Source organism: Acipenser ruthenus, chromosome 29 (genome assembly GCF_902713425.1).
Source record: "Acipenser ruthenus chromosome 29, fAciRut3.2 maternal haplotype, whole genome shotgun sequence".
Taxonomy (NCBI): domain Eukaryota; kingdom Metazoa; phylum Chordata; class Actinopteri; order Acipenseriformes; family Acipenseridae; genus Acipenser; species Acipenser ruthenus.
Window position 1 is genome coordinate 11,160,964 of NC_081217.1, and position 12,421 is coordinate 11,173,384.

A 12,421-nucleotide genomic window follows, 5' to 3' on the forward strand; every position below is an offset into this window, starting at 1 on the left:
CGACCCCAACTACAGCAGCAACTGCACCCCCTACTACAGCAACAACCGCGGCCCCAACTACAGCAGTAAATGTGGCCCTAACTACAGCAGCAACCACAGCCACTACTGCAACAGCAACCGCGGCCCCTGCTACAGCAGGAACTGGCAAACCTCCAGCAACAGCAGTCAATACAACCACCCAAAGGCCCTTTCCTGGGTTCGCTGTTGCCATCATTGTCATGTGCGGTTTAGCCATCTTGGCTGTCCCACTAATTATGATTCTGGTAAGCTTCAATTGTTTTAAACAGTTAACTTTTTCATGAATGAAGATAATTCTTCACAAAACATTATAGTGCATTTGTTTATTTTAAGAAAAATGAATAATATGTTAACATAATGAAAATGTCTTTCTCACTAGTTTATTACTGGTAACTGCTGGTATCAATATGAGACGTATATTACTGGTTGATGATAGATTCAGACCTACACATTATATTCAAGAAAAGATAAGGATGGTTTTGGAGTGCTTTAAAAGACATGAGACCAGCTTCAAATATTGGGTTTTCCAGGATAAAAATGTTAAATTATTAGAAAAAAAAGTTTTAGAGATGTTGACTGTTGAAGTTCACAGGTAAAGTGTTTTCATTCTTAGCTCATTTGTCCCTTTTATAATTCTCAGGTCCTGAAGACCAAAATGTGTTCAAAGCTGGCACAGGCTTGCTCTCTGGAGTCCCCCCTCTATGAGGTAGGTTAACTAGTCAGATTAGTGTTCCAGACGCATGTCCATCTTCTTACTTACATAACAACGATCCTGCAAATCTGCAAATCAATTCTGGACCAGAGGGAATGTGAAAATAAAGGTTTCCCTGATCTACACAAGTTCTGCAGAAAAATAATGCGTAGTGAACCTGCTGTACCTGAGCATAATGTCATCTATTCCTAGGTGTGCCTAGTTTACAGTTTCAAAAACATACAGATATGTAAAATCTAAATATTTTTAAGCTACTTTGAATTTAACAAATGTAAATTTCATATATTAGCTTAAGGAGCAGTGCATGTGACTTTATTTTTAAGCTTGCATGCTGCAATACATGGCAGAACTGTCCTGGTTAAATGCTGAGCCAGGGCCTATTTTTAATAGATCAACAGTAAATAACACCATTTCAGACTGTGATGTCTTCTGCCAGATGCCACTGTCCTTGTGTGTCTATTAGATATAATGATTCTTTAATCAAAAGCACTTTTAAAGTGATAATGTTTTTTTGTTTTTCCTTCAAGTATATTAACTTCATATTCCATTTCATTTTAACAGGAGCATTAATAAGATATGAATAAACATGGCATCCAATGAAAAGAAGAATTAAGAAAACATGAATTCTATAAATGTTTATTGAATACATTTGATTTGGCAAGAACATTTTCACTATGCTCATGTAGTCCTTCCAGAAAGAACAGATTGCAGCCATGTATATAATGAAGCGATAGTGCCGGATCATGAAGGCTCTACTGTCTGCTAGCTGACCCCGACTGGAGAATAATATATTTACCTTGAACTTGTAATGATTCGTCAGGTTCCCTTCTGCTGAGAAGCTTTAGGAAAATAGTCCCAAAAATGTTCATAAAGGTTCACACACATAATTGAGAAACAAATCACTTTTTTTACTTATCAGAGCTGTTTATAGTCTATCTGAACAGTGTCAGATATCTGAATGGAGCAATATTACTTCACTGTGTGTGTCTCGGTTTGTTGTTGTTGAAACATGCTGTCTGCGCTCCAGTCGAGCTGACAGGCTGCGATTGGCTGACTCGGCCGTTGCAGGTACGGGATTGGTTGCTTTTGTGTGTGCAAAATATTGATTGAAGAAGTTCTATGAACCCAGTGACAATAATCCTGAAATTAGATTGAACAAAAAAATAAAAAAACGACAATTGCCAGAGCACTGCAACACCCATGTACAGTACCTGTGTCTGCACCACACACACAGCACCGCAACACACATGTACAGTACCTGTGTCTGCACCACACACACAGCACTGCAACACCCATGTACAGTACCTGTGTCTGCACCACACACACAGCACTGCAACACCCATGTACAGGACCTGTGTCTGCACCACACACACAGCACTGCAACACCCATGTACAGTACCTGTGTCTGCACCACACACACAGCACTGCAACACACATGTACAATCTCATGTTTAACTGTTTGATGTGTTTGTTTTAACTTGTTTATTATTATATTGATTACTGTATTAGCACTGTTGTGCATAGGATTAATATTGTTGAATACATTGTGCTTTATAGCTCAGTGTTACTGTATGAAAATAGTCTTGTTTCTATCTATGTCTATTCCATTTGTAAGTCTTCTAACTTAATTAAAGCATACAATTTTGTATAAATACTATGTGGTCTGTCTTTAAAATGTGATTTTTAATCACCGGTAATTAAACCCTATCAAACAGTTTTTAACGTGATTATGTTGCAAATAGGGCGGCATTGTGGAGTAGTGGTTAGGGTTCTGGACTTTTGACCAGAGGGTCGCGGGTTCAATCCCAGGTGGGGGGACACTGCTGCTGTACCCTTGAGCAACGTGCTTTATAGATTGCTCCAGTAAAAACTCAACTGTATAAATGGGTAATTGTATTTAAAAATAATGTGTAAAAAGTAACGTAATTGTATTTAAAAAAAAAATTGATATCTTGTACCAATTGGAGGCTGTGTGGTCCAGTAGTTAAAGAAAAGGGCTTGTAACCAGGAGGTCCCTGGTTCAAATCCCACCTCAGCCACTGACTCATTGTGTGACCCTGAGCAAGTCACTTAACCTCCTTGTGCTCCGTCTTTCGGGCGAGACGTAATTGTAGGTGACTCTGCAGCCGATGCATAGTTCACACACCCTAGTCTCTGTAAGTCGCCTTGGATAAATGCGTCTGTTAAATAAACAAATAATAATAATAATTGTAAGTAACCCTGGATAAGGGTTTCTGCTAAGAAATTAATAATAAAATAATGGCAGAAAACTGGACTTCCTCAAAGACCTAGACCAGACGACACAGCTGTGTGGCAACAGACTGTTTAAAAGAACCATTCCCAGGGCTTAAAGGAATGAGCTACAAAGAGAGGCTGAAAGAACTGAATCTGTTTAGACAAGAACAAAGGAGAATCAGGGGGACGTGATTGAAGTTGATATAGTTAACCCTGACCAATACTTTAAGCACAGTTAAGAAACCAGGAACAGATGACACTGTTGGAAATGAAGTGGAGATACTGCAGATTAAGTACAGATGGAAGGAGATGCTTCTTCACACAGAGTGGTGAGGGGATGGACTGGGCTGCCTTGTCATGTTGTTGCTGAATCATTTGGATCCTTTAAAAGTTTTGAGATCAATCAAGTACTAGGAACTGGACCAGCATAGATGGTCCGAACGGCCTCCTCTCCCTCGTAAATTCTTATGTGATTACAAATCGAAATCCTAGTCTTTGAATAAAACTAAATTATTGTTTAAATTGACATCATTATCCCCATTTATTTTTTTGAAAAACTAAAGGCTGTGGTACACAATGGCCAGGTTTCCATGTAGTTTGGAAACTCCAAATTCTAACTCCATTGTCATGAGCATGTGACATAGCAAGCACATTCCTCACACTATAGAAAATGCGCGGCCAAAACATGGTACAACTAAAAGGGTTTGGTAAAGTGCCTCCTCACGTTAAAAACAAACAAAAAAAAAAAAAACCATGCAAAGTTTAATTTGGAAGGAAACCTGTCAAAGCAGTATCGTATGTTCGAGACTTCAGCATTGAAGATCCTGTTTGAAAAAGAAAACGTGAAACCCTAGCCACGCCCTATTTCTGGACACACTTTCAGAATATCTTTCCAAGCCGTGATATATATATATATAAATGCAGGGCCTGGCCACGGTGTTAACTGCAGGGTAGTAGGCCCCACAAGCAATAGGAGGCTCTGGAGTTCAATGAGTGCGACAGCCCCCAGGAAGGCCAGCACCTCCGGGTACACCTGGATAATCAGAGACATGACGTCATTCCCCAACCCGCCTCTTCCGTTCATTCAGCTGCGTCACGTAAGCGATGATGGAGCCTGTCCAGTAGCTTCATTTGTGCTGGGGCTTGCAGGGACGCAGCCCCCCCGGTACCTCTTCAGTTATGAAAATTAATCTCATAACATTTTTCCTCTCAAATGTGTTTTCTTAAAATTCTCAACACAGTTCTTGCATCCGCACTAAAGAGAGACAGTCTGCTGCCAAGTTTGTACTTTTATACTTTACGATTTTAGCCGAGTGTCTTTAATGAAAAAAAAAAAAACAAAAAACAAAGTGACCCTTCAGTGCTTGATTATAAAAAAAGTGAAGTGGTCTTGTGCTTTAACCCCTTAAGGTACACAAGGAATTGCAGTTCTTATTACATTTGTGTGGCTAGTATCACAAGGAGGAAGCTGACTATTTGGATGACCACATCCATCCTGGCAGCACATTTTAAAACCAGGTTTTGTGCCCCTCGTTGCAAAGAGAAAGTAACCAGAATTTAGGATTAGTGGAACACTATCCCTTATACCTTAAAGGGACAAACTATCTCCAGCTCATCAGGATGCACTACTGAATCTGTAGGTATATACAGTAGTGTGCACATGTATGAACACCCCATTGTGTTGTGCAGAGGAAATCTAAACCACTGCAACATAGTCTAGGGAAATCTAACTAAATTAGACAATGGCTAATTTTGTCTTGAAGTAGGCCACACATCCTATTGTTTGTATATTGCTGACCAGAATATTTTAATTCACACCCTGACTGAGGTTTTCATGCAGGTAAGTATATACAGACAGTGCTACAAATAACAGATCTTCTGGTGTTTTAATAAAACGTGCATACTACTGTAACTGCAGTGTAAGCAATAAGGAAAGCTGGGCTACCCACTTGACAGTTTACTTTACTGGCTACCACATTAATAAATGCGATCGACACGCAGGGTTATCTGGAAAGTGCTGCCGCAGTCCTGGAGCTGGATGCTGAACAAAACCGTGTTTGCGACGCTTTCGGAGGAGGTGGCCGAGCAGCCCGCGGATCCCACGCTCAAGTCGGCGCTGTTCACCAGGTAGCCGATCCCAAACAAGTCCCGGTTCACCGTCACGACCATGGCGTCTTTCCTGCAGTCGAGGGTGACCGAATTCAACAGCGACAGGTCAGCTCTCTGCACGGAGAGAGGGGTGGGCATCGGCTGAAATACCGCTCTCGGCGCGGTAAACAGCACTGGGTTATAAACCGGCTGATCCGGCCAGGTCCATCCAAAAGCTCCGTGGAGCTGCACAAGTAAAATCAAAGCGAGCGAAAGCGCTGTCTGAACACCGCGCGTCCCCATTGTAAACTCTTCAGTTCAGAACCAAACACTGCAGCTGCATACCGATAAGCGCGTAGCAAGCACCTTTATACTCCCCGGAATTAATTAACGTGTTAAACCTGGCTGGGTAATTAAACAATTGTACACAGACACGCATTCACTACGGTTACATGAGATCAAGTCTTTAGAAAAAGAATGTAGGGCATATTCGGGTACTGAATCAGCAAATTGGTTTTCTGAAAACGACACTTTTCTGTGTTTACATGACTTGGAATAGATCATCCAATTACAATTGTGATAAATTCAGCTGGGCACATGGATTTCATGTTTCCGAAACATAGAGCATTTGCGCATAGGCAGTAGCGAGCAGGATAGCATTGGCGACAGACAGGGCTCGGTGTGCAGAAAGACTGAGGCATGAATTATCATGTATTTTAGATTTAGCGAAGTTGCAAATTCGAGTGCTGTGTTCAACAGATTATTATCCTGTACATCTCCTGTTCTAAGCGCGCGCAAACTGTCCACTCCTTGCAACAGCGCATCCTGTTCTTTATACTGTGTATGCTCAGTGCAATAAGGAGGCTACTGGTCATTTTCAATAGAATTGATTTGCTGTTCCAAAGATGCAATATGTATGCGTAGACAACTGTACTTGTAATAATGGAGTTTTTAGTTTGGATCAAATACTATTACTTTAGGCCTATTTAAAATGAATAATATAATTGTATTCGTAACTAAACAACTGTTACAAGGGCAGCAGTGTGGAGTAGTGGTTAGGACTCTGGACTCTTGACCGGAAGGTCGTGGGTTCAATCTCAGGTGGGGGACACTGCTGCTGTACCCTTGAGCAAGGTACTTTACCTAGATTGCTCCAGTAAAAACCCAACTGTATAAATGGGTAATTGTATGTAAAAAAAAATAATGTGATATCTAAATAATGTGGTATCTTGTAACAATTGTAAGTCGCCCTGGATAAGGGCATCTGCTAAGAAATAAATAATAATAATAACTGGATCCGTGTAAGCTGACTGATGACTGAAATCTGACGGAAAAATGAACACATCACAGCATGGAAAAACATCCAGTTGACTACACCATTATATAATCCAAACTCATTAAGCGCTTCCCATTATGTGGCACTATTTGCTTTTTATTTTCACTCTTATATTACACAAGACCCCGTTCTCGAACTTGCCAGGCGAAGCAGTTAGCTATTCCATGACGTCACCGTTTCAGGTGTTCCACGAGATGTCTCAGGCTGCACGCGCAGTTCTACCGAGCTCTCGCGCGGGCAGTTTGACCGTTTTTGTTGGGAATTCTTTATTATTATTATTTTTACAACAACTTTTCAAATATGTCGACAGAAACTACTTTAAATGAAATATTGACACCTGAAGACTTGCCCACTGAGGTAACGCGGGCAGCGACAGAAGATAAAAAAGAAGGTAACGCAGAAAGTGACGGTCAGCTGGCACTTCAGTCTACAAGCGCTCAGTCTGCTGTTTCGGCAGTTAAATATACTGGGCCAAGAGACTGAAATTGCCGTGCTCTTAACTGAGGAGAATAATGCAGAGAAGTGCGGAATACTTCCAGCGCTGACCCCACCACTAATGTGCGCAGTTATCTGCACTCAGTACAATGTCAGAACAGTGCCACAGTTCTGTGGACCTGGCTACACATTGAGACGATTTTCAGCCCGTGACTCACACTACTAACGCCTACCGGGAAAGGCTAGATCTCCACATTCTGTTTCTCCTCAGGCTAGTCCCAAGAAACCCAGTGGAAATGCAAGTAAAGCGGTGAGTCAGTAGTAGAAAATGGCTGTGTTGATACCCAGGGACCTGGGATGCTTTTTAGTGCACGATGTCACGTCTTCGGACATGACAGGTCCAAAGCCTTGTTGAATCTAGTAGAATAACAGACCTGTTCAGATAACAGACTCCCTTCAATCTCTGTGTGTATAATTGTACTATGCTGAGTTTCCTATCTATGTCATTATTTTATAATGAATACATTTTTTTCAAATGTTGGTAGGCCAACTTGTTTTAAATTGGCTTAAAAGTTTCTAAAAATTAAATAAAAAAAATCGAGACCAAAGTCCTTAACATTTTGCGAATGGTGCCGATATTACCGATTCCAGTTTTTTCAGCTGACTATCTTTTGGTTATTTTGGGTTCAATTTAGAATGTTGTTTTTTGCTTGCATTTTATACTTACAATTTAGAATATGGAGGATTTATAACACGTGCACCTCACTCCAGACATTTTCAAAAGCATGCCCATTACTTGATAAAGGATATTTCTGCTGGAATTAACTAAGCCTGGTAAATAATGATCTTAACAGAAACAAGAAGTGAGTGATTAGGGGTTCTCATTAAAGGGTTAAACCAGAAAAAAAAAATCTGATTTCTACCCACCAATTTGATTGTGTGACATTTTTATAAACCAAGAGAAAAACAAGTAATTACATTTTAAAAGGTAAAGCTTCTGATGTTTTATATGTGAAGGGTTAGGGTTAGGGTTATATAGCTAATAGCTAATAGTTAATAGCTGGATTATCCCAAAAAGAAATACAGCTGAAAGCTAGTCCCTTAAGCCGAGGACACTAGTCTACATGTTGCCATAAAATGTAGAACACAATGTGTTGCTTCTACAATGCCGAGTCTGCTTTCATGGAACACCTTTCTACTTCATTCTACAACTTGTACAGACTGGAGAAAGAATCTGTGAAGTCATCCAATGAGATTGCCTGTATTTGTGTTACTTTCAACCAATCAAAATTGAATACACTTAGCATTTTCTCCAAACTGTTTTCTTTAAGCGTTAAAACTATCAGAAAACATCATTCAGCCAGAAAACATAAAAAATACTAACTGCCCCTTCCTGCAGTACAAGACACAACAAACCTTCACCCAGAATCAATGATTAATATTAGGATTATGTAAATACTTTTTTGTACCTAATTGTGTATTTATTTATGTATCTGAACCCCGGGGCAAAATCATGTAAAACCCAAACACCATACTACCCAATATTGAAACTGCTTGCCATAGAAAACAACAATCACTAGATCCATTTACTACCGGTATTTATCAATTGGAAGCCTTTATTACTTTAACTCAAACATAGTTGTAGTTATGATGCAGCATGTCAAGCTGTAGATAACTCTATTCTCCATCGGTGTCAGTTTTTACTGAACAGAAATATAAACGTTCTCTCCCGGTCGGCGAGATAGCCAGTCACATGACTTCTCTAATGACTTTTCATTGGTTGACTGATCCTATGATGTAATGTTGCTTCTACAAAATCACTCCATTGATAAGTTTGGTTGCAAACAAAATTGCACTTAAATTGTAGTTTGCACGTAACTTTTTAAAAAAATTACTGTTTGCTGGCAACATGTTTAGTGTCTCCTCGTCTTAAGAATGATATAGAACATGTGTCTCATAATAGGATGGTAGATTAGCGTATCCCTATATACAAGCAAACAAGTAAGAGATCTTAAGAAGTGACAAGTCTGCTAGTGCAAACAAGTACGTCAGTAACATACACTCTCCTGCACAGCTGTGCATTCAAAATCACAGCTATCAGTACGATGACGTACATGAACAGTAAGAACAGAAGAGTAAAAACTAGGAAACAGCAATGAACAACTGAATGAAAATGAGATAAGTGGTATTTAAGAAACAGCAATGAACAACTGAATGAAAATGAGATAAGTGGCATTTAAGAAACAGCAATGAACAACTCAATGAAAATGAGATAAGTGGCATTTAAGAAACAGCAATGAACAACTGAATGAAAATGAGATAAGTGGTATTTAAGAAACAGCAATGAACAACTGAATGAAAATTAGATAAGTGGTATTTAAGACCTAGATGTCATTAGTTAAGCAAATGTGGTGTTAGTATCATTGTCAATTAAACTGTACAGTATGTAGAATATCTTCTTGTGTTCTCAAGATGCTGTAAAAATATCAGTGTGGCTTCCAGACAGTCATACAGATAGGTGCCTCTATATATCCCCACAATCATCCTCTCAATAACTTCTACTAATTAATGTTCACTCCAAGTTTCATCGCAGTTTAATTAGCAGCTTTCCTGATAAATGTAACAATGTAATGTGAGAGACATATAGACACCTCTATATATCCCTATAATGTACTACTCTCAATCTGTGATAAATACTGTTAATACAAGTTTCACATTTCCAGATATGTGCACAAATGTAAGTGTGACATACGTGCGTACGACTGCCTCCACTACATCCCTGTCACTAGAGAGGCGAGAGGTGAGAAGAATGAATCGAAATCAAGTTTTAAATACTTATATGTCACTTATTATAAAGGAATTCCAATGGAGTTTCTCAAACCTTTTGGAAGAGGAATTATGGGACAAGCACGGGAAAGCATTATATTTAAATCAGTGCGTGTGCTTTATGCTTTCTCTTGTGAATTTCATTTTTTCTGCTAGTTTGTCAGCATGCTGGTTGCTATATTTCTCTTGACAATTGATTATATTAAAAAATACAAAATACTTCTCTTATAATAATTATAGCAGTTCTAGACTTTCTTTACAAATTAATTGATTTGAAGTTCAGAATCATACATCTTTTACCAGACACATTTTATTTTATTGTGAAGCACCTTGAGATGACTCTGCCATGAAATAATAAATAATATACAAATAATTTGATTGATTGAATGATTGAAGTTCACATTACAGTAGAGCGATTGTGGTGGTCGCAATGCCGAGTAGCCAAAAAGCGAAGCACATCTGACGTAGTTTAAAAATAAACTGTAGTAGCGGCTCATGTTGCCACACCTTTAGCACAGCACATTAAAGAGTAAGTAGCGGGGTCCGGAACAATGTAGCATTACACGTGCCCACGTTTTGCTACAACTGTTTAAATAATGTACCTGTAATTCTTCTTTTCATTGTTAACATCCTGGCAACTTTTAATATATCAATAACGATCCATGACGTGGTTCGGTACAGAAAAGCCAGAGCACCTGCAGTGATTTAGAGAACAGATCTCAAACCTCAGTGCTCTAGAGCAGACATTTAAAAAAAGCTTCGAAACAGACTTTAAAGTTCTAAGTGTAACAAGTTGTCCGGATGTTAACAATGAAAAAATAAATTACAGCTACGTTATTTAACAGTTGTAGCATCACGTGGGGACGTATAACGCTATATTTGGTGTCTCGGGGGCCTTGGAGAGAAGAAAAGAGTGCTATGACAGATGCCACTGCTGCAGATAGGGGTCTTCACACCAGCACAGCCTCCAGTGCAGCCCCACAAGCCTCAACACCGAGGAACGTCGCCGGTTCAAATCCATGAGAAGGTCCTGTGGATCGGCTGAATGCCAGTATGAGTTCTCGTGGTCTTTTTGATCATGGAACTAATAGGGCTCCCACTTTCCCTGCAATAAGGGGCAGACAAACAGTGCACAGGGTAAAAAAAAATGTTCCCCCAAGCTAAGAAAACCAGACAAAACCTACTTTATGAGGACACAGGTCATGCCCCTGTAATGTATAAACATACATTTAAAACATAAAATAATAAGGACTATATAAATGTTCTTTATTATAGTGATCCATGCCTCTCTGGAGTTTTGAATAAGAAATGTACACATTAGGGGAGCCAATGAAAAGTCCTCATAAACACTACAAACAAACGTGTGTGTATAGTCTTCAAACCATTGGAGGACAAAATTGGAAAAAATGTCTCCACAATGAGAAACACTGAATAAAAAAATACAATTTGGAGAAATAACAAAATATATCTTACTTAAAATCTAGTCTTTTGCCCTGGGAAGTTTCTATGGCTTGGAATTAGTAATCATAAATATGTCAGTCAATGTAATGTCCACACAAAGATAACAATACAAACATGAGTGTGTGTGTGTGGGGGGGGGGGGGGGGGGATACCTGCTTTAATCCAGCATCTTTCGTGAGCAGTACATTCGCTTTGAACACAGAAGACAAAATCTGCAATTATTAACAGCCAACGCATACACAGATCCTGGATAATGGAAAGCATGTTAAGGTTTATGTATACACAGTAATTTCTCATTAATACACTCTTCAAGAGACCAGCAAAACAATGATTAAATATTAATAAATATTATCAGTAATTGCTATTATTCGGAGTCCAAGCAAAATGCATACTGTCAGTTTTTATTGAAGTTACAGTAACACTGACATCAAATTACAGAACAATAAAAAGTATTATACATTTAAAATGATTATTTCTATGTTTGTTTATCTGGGAAACATGTGCCATAACACTGACGGCACAGATTCCGCGTGATCTCTGAATCAAGACTTCTTGCCACTATATCATTTAGAACCCATTGGGGAATGTAAACCAACTGGACTGTGAACAAACTGCTCTACTACCTAAGAAGGGATTATCTTTTCTATTGCATTTCTTTTTTTCAGAATAGTTCAAAGGCACACACTTTTTAACAGGGGGAGTCAATATTTTAAAGTTACAGGTACAATGATCTTTTACTACTTGATTATTGTTCTTTGGCGATATCTAACGGTGATACTTCTTTAGCGCCATCTACTGGGTTGCTGAATGTTTCTCAGTTGCAAAGAAGGCTTAGCGCTGTGTAGACGTGCCTTGGATGAGTAAATTACTGCATTCTTGGTGATTGCAGGAAATAATTCCACAAATCATACCTGGTGCACACCTCCACTTGTTATATTTGTCTCAAATGGCCAGTTTTATTTGAAAACATGATATCTGGTACAGTAGCCGCCACGTATAGGAACACCTCCTAAGAGAACACTTCGTCTAAGGGAACACCCTTGTGGTGAAACTGATTTTTTTCCTCCATTGTAAATGCTCCGGCTAAAGGAACAGGAACTTTGCTTAAAAGAACACCTTCTTGGCACCGATAGCAATCCGTTCACAATGCTTGCAGAACTGTTTTGTAACCTGATAAGTGATCATCATCAAACTTAAATTAAAATGGTTTATTCAGTCTTTTCAAAAGCGACTTGTCATCGCGAGAGCGTCTCGAGGCACACTGATTGGTTTATTAAATCTTTCCAGATCTGCCATCACATCATTGACTC